The 23,166-nt window shown below is 33.8% G+C and overlaps 1 protein-coding gene across 2 annotated transcripts in view; it reads left to right on the top strand.

Moving 5' to 3' along the window:
- CPXM2 (carboxypeptidase X, M14 family member 2) overlaps positions 1–23,166 on the top strand; it is a 266,901-nt gene that overhangs the window by 69,475 nt on the left and 174,260 nt on the right. The gene's annotated exons all lie outside the window — the stretch shown is intronic.

The raw sequence follows: 23,166 nt of genomic DNA, 5'->3' as shown, positions 1-23,166 counted from the left end.
GGTTAGACTAGTTATGCTTTAGCTTTTCATGTTTTATGATTCCAAAATTAAGAGATGTAATCATATGTTTCCAGATCTAGAGTTGCCTACTCATATTCTGAGTAGGGATTAGATTTAGAAAACCCTAAAATCTGTTTTGGCGTAATTAAATGGTTTTCTCATAGTAATTAATATTTTTCTATTCGTTCAAATGTGACTTTATTTTTGTGAAAAAATATTTTGTAATTTTGTTTCATCGCTCCTATGTTTGTCTTGGTAGGTAGACTACCAGGTATTTTATATTTCCTATAAATATTTTAAATGGAATTTCTCTTTCTATCCCTTGCTTGTGGACTTTATTGGTAATACTGATGTTTTAATGGGCTTATTTTTTATCTTGCAATGTGGCTAAATTTTTTAACTTTTTAGTTGCTTCTCTAGGATTCTTCAAGTATACCATCATATCTTCTGCAAAGAGTGATTGGTAGCTTTCTTTCTTCAAAGCCTGTTCTAATTCCTTAAATTTAATTTTCTTCTCATTGCTATAGCTAGCATTTCTAGTTAAAAAACAAAAATAGTGATGATAATGGCCATTCTTTCTTTGATCCTAGTCTTATTGGGAAGGTATGTAGCTTTTCCCTATTACAGATAATGTTTGCTAATGCTTCTAGAAAAATAGTGTTTATCATTTTAAGAAAAGTTCTATTTATTCCTATGCTTTTTAATGCTTTTAATTGGAATAAGTGTTCTGCTAAAAAAAAATCTGCTTCTATTGAGATAGTAATTATTTTCATTGGGTTTGTTGTTAATGTGGTCAGTTATGCTGGATAGTTTTCCTAATATTGAACTAGCTCTACATTCCTATTATAAATTCCACCTAGTCATAATTTGTGACCTTTGTGATACATAGCTGTAATCTCCTTGCTAATATTTTATATAATTTTTTTCATCAAGATTCATTGGGGAAATGGGTCTGTAGTTTTTTTTTTTCTTTCTGTTTTTGCTTTTCCTTGTTGAGATATCAAAATCATGTTATAGGACTCCTTTTAAGCTATTTTTAAGTAGTTTATATAGCATTTGAATGAATTGTTCTTTAAATGTTTGTTACTATTTATCTGTAAATACATTTGGTACTATAGAAGTTTCTTAGGGAACTTGTTGATGGTTTATTCAATTTTCTTTTCTAAGACAATGTTATTCTTTTTTTTTTTTTTTTTTTAATTTAATAGCCTTTTATTTACAGGTTATATGTATGGATAACTTTACAGCATTTACAATTGCCAAACCTCTTGTTCCAATTTTTCCCTTCTTTCCCCTCACCCCCTCTCCCAGATGGCAGGATGACCAGTAGATGTTAAATATATTAAAATATAAATTAGATACACAATAAGTATACATGACCAAACCGTTATTTTGCTGTACAAAAAGAATCGGACTCTGAAATATTGTACAATTAGCCTGTGAAGGATATCCAAAATGCAAGTGGGCAAAAATATAGGGATTGGGAATTCAATGTAATGATTTTTAGTCATCTCCCAGAGTTCTTTCACTGGACGTAACTGGTTCAGTTCATTACTGCTCCGTTGGAAATGATTTGGTTCATCTCATTGCTGAGGATGGCCAGGTCTATCAGAATTGGTCATCATATAGTGTTGTTGTTGAAGTATATAATGATCTCTTGGCCCTGCTCGTTTCACTCAGCATCAGTTCGTGTAAGTCTCTCCAGGCCTTTCTGAAATCATCCTGTTGATCATTTCTTACAAAACAATAATATTCCATAATATTCATATATCACAATTTATTCAGCCATTCTCCAATTGATGGGAATCCACTCAATTTCCAGTTTCTAGCCACTACAAAGAGGGCTGCCACAAACATTTGTGCACATACAGGTCCCTTTCCCTAAGACAATGTTATTTAAATATTCTATTTCCTCTTTTGTTAATCTGGACAATTTATATTTTTGTAATTCATCCATTCCAATGAGATTGTCAGATTTATTATCATATAATTGGGCAAAATAGTTCTTAACAATTCCTTTACTTTGCTATTCATTGGTAGTGAATTGGCCCTTTTAATTTTTTACTGGTAATTTGTTTATTTTTTCTTTTTCAAAAATTAAATTAATCAATGGTTTATTTATTCCATTTTTTTCATAAAATTAGTCAATTTTTTTCTTTATTAGTACAAGGTTTTCTTACTTTCAAATTTATTATTTTCTCCTTTGATTTTCAGGATATCCAATTTGGTATTTAATTGGGGATTTTTATTTATTCTCTTTCTAGTTTTTTTTTAGTTACATGCCCAATTCATTGCTCTGTTCCTTCCCTATTTTATTGATATAGTCTAAGTAGCCTAATAATGATAAAGTTCTTAAAAGTTATGAGTATCATCTTCCCATGTAGGAATGCAAATTCCTCATTGTGTGCTTTATGATTTCTCTTTCATGTTTATTTTTTTATGTTTCATTTGAGCCTTGTATTTGAAAATCAAATTTTCAATTCAGTTCTGTTTTTTTTTTCATCAGGGATATTTGAAAGTCCTCTATTTTGTTAATTATACATTTTCCCTTGAAGAATTATACTCAGTTTTGCTGGGCATGTTATTCTTTGTTGTAATCCTGTTTTTTTTGCCTTCTGGAATATCATGTTCTAAGCCCTTCTGTTCTTTAACATGGTAGCTGATAAATCTTACATGATCTTCACTGTGGCTCCATGGAATCTGAAAGTTTCTTTCTGGCTATTTGGAGGATTTTCTCTTTTGGGAAGCCTGGAATTTGGCTATAATATTTCTGAGAGTTTTAATTTTGGTATCTGTTTGAGGAGGTGATTGGTGTATTATTCACATTTTTATTTTGCCATCTGATTTACTATGTCTGGGCAGTTTTACTTGAAAAATTTTTAAAATATGATGGTTAGGCTCTTTCTTTAATCATGTCTTTCAGGTAGTCCAGTAATTTTTTAAATGATCTCTCTTGGAGCTAGTTTCCAGGTCAGCTGTTTTTTCAATGAAATATTTCATTTTTTTTCTATTTTTCATTCTTTTAACTTTATCTTATTGTCTATTTATGTCTCACAGAGTCATTAGTTTTCACTTGTCTTAATTCCAAGTTTTAAGGAATTATTTTTTCAGTAAGGTTTTGTACCTCTTTTTCCATTTCAAGTCTTTTTCAATTGACTTGAGTGATGGATTCTGAGCAGCTCAGGGGTTAAGACAAGCCCTAGAAGGTACGGGAGCTATATTTCAACTCCACCCCTGTTCATTCCTTGCTGAGTTTTTCTTTTTGTTCTTCTCTAGGCTTTTGTTAGTCTAGAGTGTTGTTATCTGATGGAGAAATAATCTTTTTGTTCGATTTCTAGAATTGTGTGGTATTTGTGAAGTGAAATTAATTTTATGTGTTGCACTGGTCTATGAACCTCCCTTCCCAGTGTGAGTCTTTTAATTGCCTAATTTTTGGTATTTTAAAGACTTATTTTCTAACATCACCTTACTAACTGTAAGTCTTTTAAAAATGAATTACTAATTCTTCTAACTTTTCCAGCCCATGTACAGGTAAAAAAAATAGAGGTACTTGGTTTATTCTGTATGAAGATTTTTTTTTTTTTTTTGCTAATGTAGTCTCATTTATTAAAAACTTTAGGAAGTAGGTAGGTCCCAAATTTTCCTAACAGTACTTTTTGTTATAGCCAAACTTTCCAGCTATGATGAACATTGGTGCCCATTTGGAGAATAGTACGGCCTCATACTTATTAGATTGGCTAATGGGCCAGAAAGAAAGGAAATGACAAATTTTGGAGGGAAATGAGACATTAATGCATTGTTTGTGGAATTGTAAATCAATTCAGTAATTCTGTAGAACATTGTGGAACTAGGTCCAAAGGACTATAAAGTCACACATGCCCTTTTACTTAACAGTATTATTCATGTATCCCAAAAGAGATTTTGAAAAAGAAAGGAAAAGGACCTATATGTACAAAATATTTTTAGCAGCTCTTTTCTTTTCCAAAGAATTGGAAATTCAGGGGATTTCCATCAGTTACGGAATGACTGAATAAATTGTGATATGTTATCATGATAGAATACTGTTGTTCTATAAGAAATGATGAGCAGTATGCTTTCAGAAAAATGTGATGGAAAATCCTCTATGAACTCATTCAAAGTGAAATGTATTATATACAAAATAATAGAATTTTGTGGGATGATCAGCTGTGAATGATTTTGCTATTTTCAGCAATATAATGATCTAAGACTACTCTTAAGGACTTCTGAAAAATGTTATATGTACCCAGAGAAAGACTGAATTATGTCTGAATAAAGATTGAAGCATAATTTTTTAAACTTTATTTTTCTTCAGGATTTTTGTGGGGGAGGGGATCTGTTTTCTTTCACAACATAACTTTTATGGAAATGTTTTACATAATTTCACATATATTCCCACTTCTCAGTGGGAAGGGGTTGAGAGGGAAGATGGGAGAAAATATAGAACTAAGAGTTTTAAAAGAAAATGTTTAAAAGTGTTTTATATTGTAACTGGGAAAAATAAGATATTAAATAACAAAAAGAAAAACAGAACAAAAGGGGAAAAATGAAAAAGAAAAAAAAAAGGTAAAAAATAAACCCAATCCACATTCAGTCTTCATAATTCTCTCCCTAGATATAGATGGGATTTTACATCCCAAGTCTATTGGAATTGTCTTACATTACCACATTGTTGAGGTAAGTCTATCATAGTTAATTATCACGTAATCTTGCTGTTACTGTGTACAGTGTTCTCATGGTTTTACTCACTATGCTTACATCAGTTCAGTTTGCTTTTCCATGCTTTTCTGAAATCAGCCTGCTCATCATTTCTTATACAAGAATAATATTCCATTTCACTTACATACCATAAATTATTCAGCTATTCCTCAACTTATAGGCATCCGCTTAATTTCCAATTCATTTTCCAAAATAAAAAAGCTACTACAAACATTTTTGTAAATTTGGCTCCTTTCCCCTATTTTATGATCTTTCGGGGATACAACCCAAAAGTGACACTGCTGGATCAGAGAAATGAACAGTTTTATTGACCTTTGGGCATAGTTCCAAATTAGTCTACAGAGGGTTGCATTATTTCACAACTCCACCAACAGTGTATTTAATATGCTTCTTTTAAAGAGAGGTTGGTCTTTGGTTTAAGGCTTAAAGATATTCTTGGTAGATACTCTGTTATGAAAACTCTATGTGTTATTCCTCATTAACCTTATGTTATCATTATTTTTCATAGTTGTTTTCTAGTAAAATTAGGTTTGTAATTTGAAGATCCTATAGGAATTTTTTAAATATGAAATGATTTTGTGTATTAAAGCTATTATAATATATTGATAGAAGTTAAATACTTGATGGATGGAAAAGACTAGTGTGTCTCCTTAGAATAATTGAAAAATTGGAAAAAACAGAAAGAAATCATTTTTCAATTATTAAAAATATTCAAATCAATCAAGTTGCACTTTGTTCTTTAATTATTTCTTTTGTATTCTACCAAATTACATGAAAGAAGAAATAATAACTTTTATTTATACATTTGTTATTATGTCACGTATATTTCCAAATATATTCCTCCTCTCCTATTCTGTGAACTGTCTCTTCTGATAAAGAATTTTATTGTAGAAGCTACAAAATTTTGCTTATCCTAATTGTGCCTCCCTTATACTTGAATTGTTTCTTTCTGAATGCTTGTGTCCATTTTCTCCTTGAATTTGACTAAAATATTCCTGGGAGTTTTAATTTTAGGATCTCTTTCAGGAGGTAATTGATGGATTCTGGTACTAGAATATCCAAACATTTTTCTTGATAATTTCTTCAAAGATGATACCCAGACTCTTTTTCTGATCATGATCAATAGATAGATCAATACTTTTTTTTTTTAATTAAAGCTTTTTATTTTCAAAATATACATATGGGAATTTTCAACATTCACCCTTACAAAATCTTGTATTCTAAGTCCCTCCCCAGCCCTTCCCCTAGATGGTAACCGATCCAATATATATTAAATATATGCAGTTTTTCTATACAAATTTTCACAAATATCATGGTGCACAAGAAAAATCAGATCAAAAAGGGAAAATGAGAAAAAAAAATGCAAGCAAACAACAATAAAAAAAGTGAAAATACTATATTGTGGTTCACATTTAAATCCCACTGCCCTCTCTCTGAGTGCAGATGGCTTTCTTCATCACAAGACAATTGGAATTGCCCTGAATTAGCGCATTGTTGATGAGAACTATGTCCATCAGAATTGATCATCAAATAATCTTGCTGTTGCCATGTATGATGTTCTCCTGGTGCTGCTCATTTCACTAAGCATCAGTTCACTTTGAGCCTCTCTGAAATTATCCTGCTGATTATTTCTTATAGAATTTATAGAACAATAATGTTACATAACATTCATATGCTATAACTTATTCAGCCATTCTCCAACTGATGGGCTTTCACTCGTTTTCCAGTTTGTTGCCACTACAAAAAGGGCTGCTACAAACATTTTTGCACATATGGGTCCCTTTCTCTCCTTTATGATCTCTTTAAGATACAAGCCCAGTAAAGACACTGCTAGATCAAAGAGGATGCACAGTTTGATAGCCCTTTGGGCATAGTTTCAAATTGCTCTCTAGAATTGTTGAATTAGTTTAAAACTCTACCAACAATGTATCAGTGTCTCAGTTTTCCCACATTCCCTACAACATTCATCATTATCTTTTCCTGTCATCTTAGCCAATCTGAAAGGTATGTAGCAGTACCTCAGAGTTATCTTAATTAGCATTTCTCTACTCAATAATGATTTAGAGTACCTTTTCATCTAACTAGATATGGTTTTTATTTCTTCATCTGAAAATCACCTGTCCATATCCTTTGACTATTTACCAATTGGAGAATGGTTTGAATTCTTATAAATTTGAATAAATTCTCTATAAATTTTAGAAATAAGACCTTTACCAAAATCGTTGAATATTAATTTTTACCAGTTTATTGCTTCCCTTCTAAACTTTTCTTCATTGGTTTTGTTTGTACAAAAACTTTTCAATGTAATATAATCAAAATTACCAATTTTGTATTCAATAATATACTCGAGTTCTTCTTTGGCTACAAATTCCTTTCTTCTCCACAGATCTAAGAGGTATATTATCTTTTGTTTTAATTTGCTCTCCTATTACTATGTCTAAATTATGGAACCCATTTCGATTTTATCTTGTATAGGGTGTTAGATGTGGGTCAATGCCTAGATTCTGCCATACTAATTTCCAATTTTCCCAGCAGCTTTTTAGACCAATAATTTTAAAATTATCTCTCCTACATCCTAGCTCCAATTCAACTTCAGATATCCTGGGCAAGTCACTTAACCTCTGTGCCTCAGTTTTCTCATCTGTAAAATGTTAACTATTAACATCTACTTTGCAGGGTTGTAAAGATCAAATGAGATATTTGTTTAAAAAAACATAACATAATATCAGGCATATAGCAGGTACCATGCAAATCTCCTTTCTTTCCTTTCTCCTTCTCCTCATTTCACTTAGATTGGGCCCATGTTGTGGTGAAATATGAGAACTTGATCCTCAAAAGTCCCCCTTCTACCATATAAAGAAAACAAACAAATAAATAAATAAAATTACTGAACCATGGAAATTTAGAACTAAAAACAGAGAGTAAAGCAGCAAAACTGGTCAATAACAGACTAGTTATTCACTTTGTTATATTATATTTATATTTATATATTTATAATTAGTATTCACTTGATCTTTGACTGTTTGAATAGAACTAGAAAGAGAAGTAATAATCACAATGTATTATAAGCAATGGAGAAATCACATATGCAGATTTAGACTCAGATTTATGTACCACTTTAAAGAGAGGGGTTTTATTTTGGGGGGTTGTTGTCATTTCTTTTTAAATTTTTTTCTCAATTACATATAAAAACAATTTGTAGCCAAATAATAATAATAATAATAACTCTCCTTGATCTATTTTCCAGGTCAATTGTTTTTACAATGAGCTATTTAACATTTTTTCCAGTTTTAAATATTTTTTTTCAGTTTTGATTTTTGTGTCTCATTTTCTCATAAAGTTATTAGCTTCTATTTGTTCAATCTTAATTTTTAAGAAATTATTTTCCTTGGTGAGCTTTTGTACCTTTTTTTCCAATTGGCTGATTTTGCTTTTTAAGACAATCTCCTCATTAGTTTTTTTTTTTTCCTGCAGTTTTTTTTGCACTACTATCAATTCTTTTCCTAAATTTTCCTTTATCTTATTTGATTTTCAAAATCTATATTGAGTTCTTCTATGGCCTGAGCACAATTAGTGTTTTTCTTGGAGACTCTGGATTTAGGAGGTTTGACTTTGTTACATCTTCTGAGTCTGTGTTTTGTTCTTCCTTGTCACCATGATAACTTTCAATGGTCAGAAACTTTTTCTCTTGTTTACTCATTTTCCTAGCCTACTCAACTTTTAACTCTTTGTAAAAGTAGGTCTCAGTTTCCAGAAGGGAGGGTGCCTTTGTTCCAAGCTTCAGGGTTTTGTGCCGCTGTTTTCAGAGATCTTTTTAGGAATCTGACCACAAGCACTTTTTCCTGCCCTGGAGCTGTTAGTATTCTTGTCCCACTGAAGATCTAGTTTGCTAAAGCAATAGAGTCCTTCTTTGTTAATGCTAAGCCACTGGGACTGCATGTTGGACTCCAACCCTGTTATCAAAGATCCCCTCCTCTGACTTTCCAAGGCCTTTCTGGCATCTCCAGACCAAGAAATCCAGAAGCTTTCAGCACTGCTGCTGTTGCCCATAGGTCCTACCTTGCTGAGGCTGGGACCAAGACAGGGGTTAGGGCTACATTGGCATGGACCAACATGCTGGGATTGCATGCTGGGCTCCCATCTTGGTTCCATAGATCTTTTCTTTTCTTTTACATTTTAAACAATATTTTATTTGCTCTTAATATAATTTATTTTAATAGTATAGATATTAATACGTAATGTGCTATAATATATTAATATAATTTAATGTATTATAATGTACTTATAATATTTAATAAAATATTTTATTTTAACAATTTTATTTTCAAAATACATTCAAAAATAGTTTTCAGCATTCTTTTTCTTTTTTTTTTTCTGAGGCAATTGGCATTTAGTGACTTGCCCAGGGTCACACATCTAGGAAATGTTAAATGTCTGAGGCCAAATTTGAACTCAGGTCCTCCTGACTTCAGAAGTAGTGCTCTATTCCCTGTGCCACTTAGCTGTCCCTCAACATTCACCCTTGTAAAACCTTGTAGTCCAAATCTTTTCCCCTCCTTTCTCTTCTTCTCCCTACCCTAGACAGCAAATAATCCAGTATAGATTAATCATGTGCAGTTCTTCTAAACATATTTCCACATTTATCACACTGCAGAAGAAAAGTCAGATCAAAAAGAAAAAAATGAGAAAGTAAAAAGAAGCAAACAACAATAAAAAAATGTGAAAATACTATATTGTGATTCACATTCAGTCCTCATGGTCCTCTTTCTGAATGCAGGTGAATTTCCATCACAAGTCTATTGGAATTGTCCTGTGTCACTTCATTGTTAAAAAAAAAAACCACATCCATCAGAATTGATCACCACATAATCTTATTGTTGTATATAATGTTTTCTTGTTTATTCCCTTCTCTTAGCATCAGTTCACTCAAATTTCTTTAGGCATTTCTGAAATCATCCTGCTGATCTTTCTTACAGAATAATAATATTCCATTACATTCATATACCATAATTTATTCAACCATTCTCCAACTGATGGACATCCACTCAGTTTCCAGTTCCTTGCTACTACAAAAAAGGCTGCTACAAACATTTTTGCACTTGTGGGTCCCTTTTCTTCCTTTTAGATCTCTTTGTGATACAAGCCCAGTAGAAACACTGCTGGGTCAAAGGGGATGTACAATTTGATAGGCTTCTGGACATAATTCCAAATTGCTCTCCAGAATGTTTGGATTAGTTCACAACCCCACCAACAATGTATTAGTGTCTCAGTTTTCCCACATCCCTCCCACATTCATTATTATCTTTTCCTGTCATCTTCCAATCTGAGTAATGTGTAGAGGTACTTCAAAATGGTGTTAATTTGCATTTCTCTGATCAATAATGATTTAGAGCACCTTTTCATGTGACTAGAATTTTTAATTTCTTCATCTGAAAATTGTTCATATCCTTTGATCATTTATCAATTGGAGAATGGCTTGAATTCTTACAAATTTCAATCAATTCTCTATATATTTTAGAAATGAGCCCTTTATCAGTATTCTTGAATATAAAGTTTTTCTTCCTAGTTTTCTGTTTACCTTCTAATCTTGTCCACATTGATTTTGTTTGTACAAAATAGTTTACCATCCTTTTAGCCAATTCTACAGATCCGCTACCCAGAAGTCAGGGCTGGGCCCAGGATTGGGCTGACCTTCTAAGTTGTCTTCAGCTGCAATATGTTCTGCTCCATCTTTTTGGGTGTTCCAATGCTCTAAAATTTGTTTACAGTCAGTATTTAAAGGAATTTATAGTGATTTGAGGGAGAAATTGGGCAAGTTCCTGCCTTTACTCTGCCATCTTTGTTCCATCTCCATAATAAAGAATTTTTAAAAGAGGGTAAAAAAATACTTCAGGAAAACATATTATGTTTGACAGAATTTATAATATTCCACATTTACAGCCCTCTACCTTTGCAAAGAAGAAAGGGAAGTACACTTTCTTATCTTATTAAACATCATTATAATTCCACTGTTTATAATATGTAAATAGAGAATATGAGCAGGTATTTTTCAAGTTGTCCATAAGCATATGAAAAATGTTTCAAATAATAATTAGAGAAATACAAATTAAAACAACTCTAAGATTCCACCTCAAACTCACTAAATTAAAAAAAAATTGAACCTCCCTGATCTCCCCCAAAAAAGGGAAAATGACAATTCTTAGAGAAACTCTGAAAGAAACAAGCAACTAATCATGCACTTTTTAAACTATGAACTGATACAGGGATTCTGGATTGTTAGGATTCGTACAAGGTGCCAAGTCAGTGGAATTGATGAGATAATGATTCTCTGATTTACATGTACTTTAAGTACTAAGTACTTAGTAGTTACTATAATTCCACAATTTTCATACCTTTAAGAGAGCATATATAAGGAGGAGCTGTCAGCCCCAAAAAGGACAAGCCCACTAGAAGCTCTTGGAGGAGGAGACAGATTTATTCCATCTTTGTGCTGGCTGGAGGCTGAAGCTGACATAGACAAAGAACTAGTGGCAGAAGGTCTTGGAACCAAGGAGAGCGATAGGCCTCTAAGAAAGCTAACCAGGCCTCAGGAAAAGAGACAAGACTTTGAAGGAAACAATAAAGGATTTGGACTTTAATCCCTGGTTGCACTTGTGGTGATTACTGGCTGCTTCCAGAAGTTCCCCAAGAAACCTGCTCCCAGAGAAGATTGTATTATAGATAAGAATATTACACTGGATTGCAATTTGGATCTATTTCCAAAAAATCACAAAATTTTGTATATCCTTTGATCCAGCAATACTGCTAAAAAGCATGTATCCCAAAGAAATCATTGAAAGAGGGAAAGGACTCATCTGTATAGAAATATTTATAACAGTTTTTCCCTACTGGCAAAGAACTAGAAACTGAGGGGGAGACGTCAACTGGGAAATGGCTGAACATACTTTGAAATATGAATATAATGGCATATTGTTGCATCATAAGAAATGATGAAAGTCATGGTTTTGGGGAAACCTGAGAGTTGTTCTATTTGTACACTAATAACATTGTAAAGACGAATAATTTTGAAAAAAATTATAAGAACTCTGATTATGAAGTAACCAACCAAAATTCCAGAGGATTAAAGATGAAACATTTTACCTTGCTTTTGGTAGAAGGCTTTCAGAATGAAACATATTGTTTTTGGACACATCCAATGTGGAATTTTGTTTGCTTGTCTATACATATTTGTTACAAAGGTTTTTTTTTTTCCCCCTCTATGTTTGGGGGAGATAAGGAGGAAGGGAGAAGGAAGCCAGGAATAAGGTTGTGAAGAAAGAAAGAAAGAAAGAAAGAAAGAAAGAAAGAAAGAAAGAAAGAAAGAAAGAAAGAAAGAAAGGAAGGAAGGAAGGAAAAAAGGAAGGAAGGAAGGAAGGAAGGAAGGAAGGAAGGAAGGAGGTAAGGAAGAAAGGAGGGAGGTAAGGAAGAAAGAAAGGAAGGAGAGAGGTAAGGAAGAAAGAAAGGAAGGAGGGAGGAGGGAAAGAGATAGGAAAGAGAGAAAGGGATGGAATGAAGAAGGAAGGAATGTAGGAAGCAAAGAGGGTCATTGAAAAATATTTTTTGAAATGCTCAGAAGAGAATTAAAGGAAGACCAGAAGGAATCACAGAAGGCAGGACAGCTTTGAAAGTAGCATGTTGAATTTTTTATATACTTGCAAAGCAAACTGTACATAATAGAAATTCGAAGTTTTATGTCAAACCTGCTTTCTGTTCTACTGTTTATATGGAAGTACTTGTTTTATTTTAAAATTTTTATTTTGTTTTATTCTGAACTTAAATACCAGAAAAATTTCTGATACCATATCATTCCCAAACATATAGCAGAAGATAGTATTAAGCTGTTGATCTCCATTTTTAGCTCCTGCTTTAAATACACACACCTGCAAACATACGTATATATCTATGCATATTATGTAGTTGTAATGGTGACTCTGTTTCTCCAAATCCCTGAAGGCCAGATGTACCACATTTCTTATCCTCTCTACAGTTTTCTCATAATCTGATGTGGTTAAAGAGCATCACCAAATGTCTACCTCTGGCTAGAGCCCCACAATTATGTTCCTCCAATTTTAGAGGTCCAAGTACTCTAGTTTTATTTAATCATGTGAAGTCAAGTTGGCATTTGTGAAGGAATATTTACTTCAGAGATATAGCAAGAATAAAGATGTAGAAATTTCCCCAAACATCCCCAAACATCTTGGGGACATAGTCCTTTTTTTTCACTGTATCATTTACTGTGAATAGGAGAGGGATATAATTGGACTTGGTTCCTATTATTTCTTTAGTCCCACCAGATTCAAATCCAAAATGGCCCCTGTGCCATGAATTCTACAGGCTTCCTCACTGAGCTGACTATAATATCTAGACCAGAATCTTGGGCTCCCCAGTATCCATGATTTGAGTTTCTGGATCCAACCAGAACTCTACTCCCTTTTTTTCTTTTCAGTTGCTGCCTGCATTTAGAGATTTATTTGCTCTTTGTGGGGGAGGGGTATCTAGATCTATAATAATTTTTATACTGGTTGATGTTTTCTTTGATTGACTCCCAACTTGGAGTTTTGTGCCAAAGCCAGATTCTGCTCCTTTGTTTGGTAAGGTAGTTGATCTTGTTTGTTTTTGTCTTGGATCACTTGGAGTCCTCCTGAACCATTGAATGTGAATCATTGTATCTGTAAAATGGCAATAATAATAATACCCTTAATATTTGCATTATATGATTTTTGTGAAACTCAGGTGAAAGCCTACATATAAAGTGCTTTGCAAACTTAAATTTCTACATAAAAGTCAGCTATTCTTTTCTGTGACTGAGAGTCTATTATTTCATCTTTATATACAAAAGACAATATATCATATTATTTTGCATCATTCTATGGTTTCCCTTTTTATAAGAGTCATAGCTATATATTTTCTACACTAAGTTCAACTCTGTGGCTCGAGCTTTTTTTCAGCAATATTTGACAAGGAAAACAAATGAAATTCTTCAAGAGATGCATGATTTTGAGACTATTTATGATAAATTATATTTTGGGGAGGACTCTTACAAAATGACACAATCACAACCAAATGACAGTGTACAAATAGTTCAAGTGGGTCTTATGATTTGGCTTTCATGCTTATGATATGTCATCCCCAGTAAGAATGACTAAAACACATATTTATCTGATTTGTATAGTAGATAGGAATTCAGAAATGTGGAACAGAGCTCTAATAACTTGCATATACAGGTTTTGCTGCACAGGTATTTCTAATAGGTATTTTTGTTCTTGGTTGATTTCAGAAGAAAAAACATGTACCAATATTATTATTTTATTTCCCAGCACTTTTTGGTTAGAGGATGTGGAAGGAGAAAACTGTCTATTCACATGAGCAATTCTTTTGATAAAAGTAAGCAGTTTTGTATACAGATATTCCTTTCCTTTTTTTTTTGAAATAAAGTAATTCATGTATAAATGTCCTGAATTTTATTTTGAAAGTGCTTTTGTAAGCTTTGCTTAATTTAGCCAGCAAATCAGGGCATTTTTTTAAAGAGCTGGCTAACTGGATGACATCCTTATAATTCACTGATTCCTTTTTGCTAGAATGAATTATTAGGAGAAATCTTACACGTTATATTTATCTTAGTAACTTTTTTTGTCAGGAAATGCAGCATGGTGTAGTGGAAAAAGAGTTAGTCTCAGGGGCAGCTAGGTGGCGCAGTGGATAGAGACTAGCCCTAAAGTCAGGAAGACCTGAGTTCAAATTTGACCTCAGACACTTAACACTTCCTAACTGTGTGACCCTGAGCAAGTCACTTAATCCCAATTGCCTCAGGCATCTAGGTCAGGTAAAGACAGGGACACATATTGGGTAGATGACCCTTATCTACAGTGTTCTGACCAAGTCTTTCAGTCGTCCTTAAGGATAAGATTCTTAATATTGTGTGTGTGTGTGTGTGTGTGTGTGTGTATGTGTGTGTGTAGGGGTGGGGATATAGTGGGTGTGTATGTGACTGGGATTCAAGTGAAACCTATGGAATTCTTTTCACAATCATATCTTTAACTACATATAATTAAATTAATAGAATTGCATAGAAAATAGATTATATTAAAATCATTTTTTTAAATCCAGGTTAAGAATCTGTATTTTGAGATTATTAAGTTACAGAGAAGAGGACCCATAGTGTTTAAAATAATAAAAACTAACATTTAAATAGCATTAGGTGCCAGGCACTGTGTTAAACATTTTACAATTAAGGGTTTCCATCCTTAGGAGTTTCTTATATTGATGGTATCACATGTCTAGTCACTATGTCTTTTTATGATATAAGCTTTCTTGAAACTGTGGACTTTATTTTCTCTTTTTTCTCTTTATGTTTGATTTTTTAATGCCCAAAATTAATATTGTGGTTCAGAGTAAGAACTTTCTAAATGATTATTGAGTGACTGATTTGTTGATTTTCTTTCATTAGATAAAACAAAATCCATTGAAATTGAGGTATATCCTTGGTGCAGTTTCTTCTGGTATTTGATGGTAAGGCAGTGAAAGGGACTTAAAATGAGCCATCAGAAACAGGAAATGAAACCAAGGAGGAGAGTCCTGTGAGACCAGTTTAAAGATCTTAATATGGCAAAACAAGAAACAAACAAGTCCTGGAGATACAGAATTAACCAAAATAGAACTTTGTTCCAAAGGATTGTCACCCTAGATTGCAGGCAATAAAAAATGCAATGAGGGGCTCAGGCCTAAGAATCTAGTTAATTCTGAGGGATTTGGTATACAGGAGGATTGGGGAAAAATGAAGACAAGTTAATATGAAGATGGACATGTGTATAATGTAAGTCCAGATGGGAAAGCAGATTGCCAAGCCTGGGAAGATGAACACAGATGGAGGCAGTATACAATCACCATAATAAAAACAATAATAGCTGGCATTTTTATAGCACTTTAAAGTTTACAAATCATTTTACTTGCCTTATTTTACTTGAGCCTTCCTGGGATGTCTGAACTGGTAAGGTGGAACAAAGAATCAGAGGAGGAAGGTACCAGAACAATTGTTGGTCAGATTCTACAGTGGAGATCAGGCAGCACAAAAGTGTATCTGAGACTCAGGCTGAAGGGACTGAGCAATAGATTCCATGTGTGAATGATGAATATTCAGGAGTCCAGATCCAAAAGAAAAGGATGAGTGAGTCAGCATGTATGCTACCAACAGCATGGTTGTGAGGCTGCGGTCATCTGCTCTCAGCCTTGATATTGTTCTCCCTTTTTAGTGTGGGCAGACAAGACTGACAGGAGTGTTCTAGAAGCCTAAAGCAGGGCAGAACCTTGCAATTGCCTTGGTTTGTGGGAAAAGCAGAAGCTGAGAATGTCTGGGGAATTCTGACAGCTAGAATGACACATTAGAATAAGGGCTAGAAAAGACAACTCAGGTCAAAATGTCTCGAGCTCACAAGGAGGTGAGTTAAAGCATCAACAGCCTTAAATGTCTCTTTGTAAGGAGAACAACCTGGTAGCCTAGTCCTCCTGATGGGTGAGGCTGATCTGGAAGGTTATTATGGGTTAATAGATCTCTATTTGCTTTAGTTCAAGGAAACAAATGGGCTAAAATTTAATATTAGAGTACTAACATATAATCGAAAGGATTCAGAGGTCCAGTGATTATCCTTTGGGTAAATGACATTTTAAGTAATGTCTTGAGACCATGGTGACATTCAGTGTGCAGCTGCGAATTTTAATGTGTGATTGCATTCCTGAGGGCATACTCTTACAGCATTTGGTCATGACAGTTGCAGAGGGATCTATTACTCCTCACAGTGAGAAGAAACTTAATTGGCTATATGGTGCTAGTTCAGAGAAGGATAGATGTCATAGCATCTGCTGATTTGTGACTTGAATAGAGGAACTTAGAACTCTAGCATTACTTGAAGATCAAATGTCTGCAGATTAAAACAATGGAAGGGATCCCTTTGGTGATATAAGTAATATGATTCAGGCTAATATCATTTTAAAGGTTAACTTTCTTAGTAAACCTAGATGCAAGAGAAATGCATCTTTTTTTAAAAATGAATTGTTCTAGGGGAGTAGCTCTCACAAATAGCATTTAGCAATTAATAATGATGATGGAAAATTTCATAAAGCTAGCATTTGTCATAATAGAGAATAAAAAGTATTATTTTGGCTGAGACTTTCAGACCATCTTGTCCAGGATAGTATCTTGGATAGACATGAATGATTACAATTTCTTTGTCTCCTGTATAACTCAGCTCCCATATCTGGTCAGTTTCCAAATCTCAACAATTCTATTATTGCAGACTAGTTTATTTTTTTTTCTTTTTCTCATTACATTTTTTCTTTTTTCAATTAGCAAACACTTAGTTTCTTGCCTTTCCACAACCACCACCACCACCACCACTACTCTCCCTTCTTCCTCCACCAAATTGGTAGGAGGGAAGAAAGAAAAAAAAATGCAAAAGAAAAACATTACAACAAACATGCATCATAAAATAAAACAAATTGCTTTATTGGTCATGTACATAAAATGTAAGTCCCATTCACCACCCTGAGTCTTATATATATTATCTGTCAAGAGAAGGGGTCATACTCTTCATTATCAGTGCTCAGGAATTGTAAATGATTCATTGTGTTGATAATTCTTCTTAAGTCTTTTAAAGTGGTTTGCTTTTATAATCTTATTATTATTGTATAGAATATTCTCCTGGTTCTCCTAACTTCATTCCACATTACTTCATACTTCATAATCAAGATTTTTCTGAAACCATTCATTTTGTCAATTCTTACAGTACAAATAGCATCCCATTACATTCACATACCATAAATTGTTTAGCTATTCCCCAATTGATGGGCACTCCTTTAACTTCCAGTTCTTTTCTTATAAAAATGATGCCCTAAATATTATGTATACATTGATACTTTTCTTTTTAATTTTGTTGATCTCTTTGGGGAGTAGACCTAATAGTGGTATTTCTGGGTCATAGAGTATTTGTGATTTAGTGATTTGAGAGATATCATTCCAAATTGCTGATTTCTTTTCTACATTAGCTTTCATACTGGTCTCCTTTCTATTCCCACTGCCATCATGCTATCAGAGAATTTCATTACTACCTGCTTAGACTATGACAGTAAGCTTATTTCTTCTCTTTCTGTCATCCATCCATCTTATAGATCATTACCTTATGTGTAGACTTAATCATAACCTTTTAGTGCCATATTCTTGTTTCCTAAATGGAAGCAAGATTTCTTAACCTGGGCATTTCCATCCTATACCTGTGCCATCTGTCAACATCCCACTTTTTCAGCCTCATCTAACATTTTTCTCCTCCCCCCCATTCCAAATCAAATGAGATAACATTTGTAAAACACTTGGCACAATCCTTGACACATAATAAGTGTTTAACTTACTTAGCAAATGCCTCTTCCCTCCCTCTACCCCCTAACTATGCTTTCTGCTCCTGCCAGATTGAGTAGCTTACTAGATCTCTTACATGTTCTTTATTTTCCTCTTATTGTATCTTCAATATTCAATTTTTTATTCCTCAACAATCTTTTTTTTTCCTTCTCTACTCCATCCCCCATCCTCCATGCCTCCCCCAATTCTGTTAAAATTCTACTGATCCTGAATTGGAATTAGGGAATTACAGTCTTGTCTTTCAAGTCACCTCCTCCATGAAACCATTTGGGATTTCCTTTCAATTGAAAATACAGTTCCTTGAGAAGCACTTTGTATTGTTTTTTATAATAAAGTGAAATAGCATTTGTAAAATTGCTTTAGCCCAGTGTCTGGAACATAGTGGATGCTATATAAATGTTTATTCCTTCCCTTCTTCCTTCTGATCATATTCTGTTCTCTATTCTAGTTATTATGTTGTTACAAATATATGTGTGTTTGTCTCTCCTTTCAACCTCAAACTCTATGAGGGCAAAAAGTATATCTTAATTATCTCTATCTCTTTTCTAGTACCCAACAGATAACTCTTCATAACGTAGGCACTGAATAAATTTTGGTTAAATGGATGTATGGATACTACTATGCCTCTCCCTCCTAGACATAATATTGTGAGGGATGTAGAAGACCCTTACCCAAAATGACTACTCAAAGATCATGCAGTAGAAAGCAGAAAAGTTGTTTATTAAAACCTCTAGAGGATGAGCCACTCCATCATGAGATAAGGAGGAGAAAGCTCGTGGTAGGAGGGCTAAAGAAGTAGTAAAGATACACAGCTTTTATACAAGAGATTACATCACAAGTAAGAGAATATTGAGAAGGGGAGGGGGAAGCATCTAATTGGTTGTTGCTATTTAGAGAGATTGAATGGAAGAAATCACCTGATTTCTAGGAAACAGAAAATCAGGCCTTCAGGCTTAATCAAGCAGATAGTGGTCAAGCTAATAGACCAAATATCAATAAATGTCAAATACTAATAAATGTCATCAGCTCAGGTTAAGTAAATATGTTTATAACTGGCCAAGGCTCAAGTAAATATGGGCCTGCACATATGGTCATAGGGGAAACACAGAAATAATGAAAATAAAATACAGAAAAATAATTCATGCATTCTTGTAAGTTCTTCACCTTATCTCTCTATTCCATACAATATCATCCTCAGAACATTCTCCAAAGTTCTTTGACTTCTCTGGAATAATGGAATTTGGATTGACCTTTCTTAAAATTATCCAAACCTATAGATATGGTAGCTATTTTATTTTTTATTGTTCTTTTCATGGTAAGAGGGCAGAACTGATAGCATTACTTCCCATGTGTATGCGCCTGCTAATATAGCCACTTCTAATAAGCATCTCTCTGCCTATATTGACAATATCTAGCACATATTAGGTAAACATAAATTACTCAATTAAAAATTATAAAAAGTTAGGACATGATTTCCAATAATAAGATGCTATCTTCATTCTGACATAAAGCGGCTTTAAATATTCTAGGGAGTAAATAGCATATTGAGACTGTGTCACTGAGGCTCTTTGGTAAGATGATATGGAAATTGGAAAAATGTCCTGCCTTTTCTCCCATTCTCTTAAGCTCTTTGGAATAAGTACAAAGCCATCTTTCACTAAGGGTTACAAAAATATGTATAAATAGCAGAAAGCAAACTGGATGGGAAGAGCTAGTTTTGAATTCCAACTCTGCCATTTTCTAATTTTGTGACCTTAAAGAAAGTCATTTATCAGCTTTGAGCATATTTCATCCTGGAATTGGCACTTGAACTACCTGATGAGGGGATCCCCAAACTCTTTCTCTTTCTCTCTCTGACTTTGGAAATGAGCCATGAGGTAAAGCACTTGAAGCTCCTTGAAGGAGAAAATCTCCTTCAACCCTACCTCAGTGAGAGACTGCCCCAGGGAATCAGATAAAGTTGCTTATCTAGATAGGGTTGGTTCAGTCCTGAGTTAAAGAATTCCAACCCTATTCAAATGAAGATCTTCTATTCAATTCAACTCAAGCTGTACCCAGGCCTATCCAGAGCAACCCCCAGCTTGTAGCCAAGGCTTATAAAAGAGCCAATCTAAAATCCTCTCTTTGCAGAGGTCCTAACATACTATGCCATGCCATGCTATGCCAAGGAAACCTCTGCCCGCTGGAATAATATTCTCTTCCATAGCTCTCTTTATCTCCCTCACCTTATTTCCCTAACAAGACTTTCTGCCTCTCTGTCCAGATTTCTCTAAACTTTACTTCTCGGTCAGACTTAACTTGGCCTTTCTATTTTTACATAGCAAAGGCTGACTTCCCAATGCCAATAATAAACCTCTTTTATCAGTCTAGCTTTTTTGAGTTTGTAAATTCCTTTATAAAGAATCTCTGTGCTGCCAGAAGGGGGTTTCCAAAACTCCCTACCCAAGTACCGAATCCCAATGGGATGTAGGGGAGCCTAACCTCTCCATTTGGTTCCCTGAACCCCAAACCTGCTACTAGACCTTATCATTTAACTCCCTGACCACCAGAAACCCTAAACTAATTTTAGTTCCCTGAATCTCATCTCATCATTTGGTTCCCTGACAACCCTAAATCTAAAGCTCATCATATTTTGGTTCCCTGAACCCCAAAACCTAAACCTCATCATACCCATCTTGTAAGATTTGGGAGACATAAATAAGATACTATGTATATGTATGTGTTTATGCATGTTTAAAAAATGTATACATATATAATATCTGTATCAGTATATTAGACATATATGTATATAAAGATACATATATGTTTCTTAGAATTCTTAGTATAGTTTTAAGTTTTATCAGTTTAAAAATGTACTAAGAATTTTCAGACATGCTATAGATACATAATCTTTTTCAACCACAAATTATTATGTTAAGTAAGATATGTACATTCATCAGAATTGCTAAAGAACCTTAGTATTCAATTCTATAGAATATTGGGTTGGTTTTATACTGTTATTTGCTCTACTGTGGCACATGCTTTGTAGTTCAAACCTTTTCTGAGTTAAATTTTTTTTGAGAGACTTAACTGACTTTCTCAGTATCACACAGCTAGTAAGTGTCAAATGTCTTGAGATCATATTTGAACTCAATTTCTCTGTTACTCCAGGATTAGTATTCTATCCATGGTACCTCTTAGCTTTCCCTGGGACTTTGTACTTTTAAAAAGGTGTTGTTAGACTCTACTATAAGACTACTACCTGTGGTGGTTGGTTTTTTTTTTTTTCCCTTTAGGGTCAAGTGTCAAGGAGTGGAACTTCACCTTGGGGTTATAAGACCAGAATTGAAGAGTAGATCTGAATCTGCCTTGTAGTTTTTCCTCAGAATAGCTGATGTTGCTATGAACTAAAAATCAATATTTTTTTCTATTTATATTTCCACACTCATTAGGATATAAAGCATGATGTTTCAGTAGACAAAGTAAAATCATCAAGTTCTGATGATTGTTTTAGAGCTCAACCATGTGGTCATCTGGAATTTTCTAACTAGTGGCAGCCAGCCACTCCTTGACTGCCAATCTCAAAGCAATCTTACTGGAAACATGGCCTCAGGACAGTAGCTTGGAAAACAAATGGGAATGTTAAAACAAAAGAACAAAAACAAATGCCAAAATAGAGAAGAAAATAGACATTATGTTGACACTTGAATGAACAAGCATTTGTCAGGAAATACTGTGCATACCTGTGGAAAAGACACCCTAGGAAGCATGAAAAGAGACAGGGAAATGAAAAGCTTGATGTACTGTGAAGAAAAATATAAAACATTTGTCCAATCTATAAAAAGAAAAATCTTTATTTTATTTTTAATTTATGAAATAAAACAGACATTTCTGTAACATAATAGAATAAAAAAAAAAGATTGTTGCACATGAATCTGCAAATCTATTATGTACAAGTTGCTATTCCTTTTAAATACATAATAAAGTTACTATGTAACTTCCCCCCCTTTTTTCCTGCCATATCCCTCCCACCCACAGATGACTATCATTAGACAGGATTATGCATATATAAGTAAAAACATTGTATACTTATATCTGTTTGTTAGTTCTTTCTCAAATGCATATAACATCTTCCCCATGGGAAATTTATACTTACATTGGGGCTGGTCAGAATGACTTAGATGCTTAAAGTTTTTCTTAAAATAATATTGCTGTTATTATATACAACAATCTTGTGGTTCTACAAATATAATGCCGGAGAAACTGAGGCAAGATAGAGATTAGAGAGTTTTTAATAATTTATTTGAAAGGGAGAGATTTACTGGGACAAAATGGATCCATGGTTTGGTCACAGGCTTGAATGAGACTATGATTTCCAAGAATCCAACAAACAATGTGAGTTCTCAATGACACACACACACACACACATATATATATATATATGCAGGTGGCTCAGAATCGGGGGTAGATAGAGGCAAGTGTGGACTCAGAGTGCTGAGAGTGGGAATAGAACTATGGATCTGGTTCTGACAGGGTGGGTGGAGGCACCGGACATTCTAGGATAGGGAGAGGCATTCTGATAAGTAGAGAAGGGCTGAGGTCATGATGTCTAAGATAGAAGGTCTTTCTCCTTATCTGGATCATCATGATTAGGAGGGAGGGGTAGTTTTGCAGGATTGAGCAGAACAATTCGAAACTGAGGCAGAACAATTAAGGGAAACCTAGGCAGAACAATTTAGAGAAACTGAGTCAGGACAATAAGAGAATTGTGGCACAACACTTATTTCACTCTTCATTATTTTGTGCAAGTCTATTCTTGTTTATAGTATAGTGATGTGGATTTGGGAGAGCATAATTGTAAAAGAATATAATAAAAATAGTACAACCAAGATTTAGTTCATAGCGTAAAGAAATTATGTTAGAGACATCCATCACAAATAACAAAAGTTTTGCTATTCATTACTTGAATAGCACACAAGTTCAAATCAACCAGAATTAAACGAGAC

This window comes from Sarcophilus harrisii, chromosome 2 (assembly GCF_902635505.1).
Source record: "Sarcophilus harrisii chromosome 2, mSarHar1.11, whole genome shotgun sequence".
Classification (NCBI taxonomy): Eukaryota; Metazoa; Chordata; class Mammalia; order Dasyuromorphia; family Dasyuridae; genus Sarcophilus; species Sarcophilus harrisii.
This window is presented reverse-complemented; position numbering and strand designations above follow the sequence as displayed.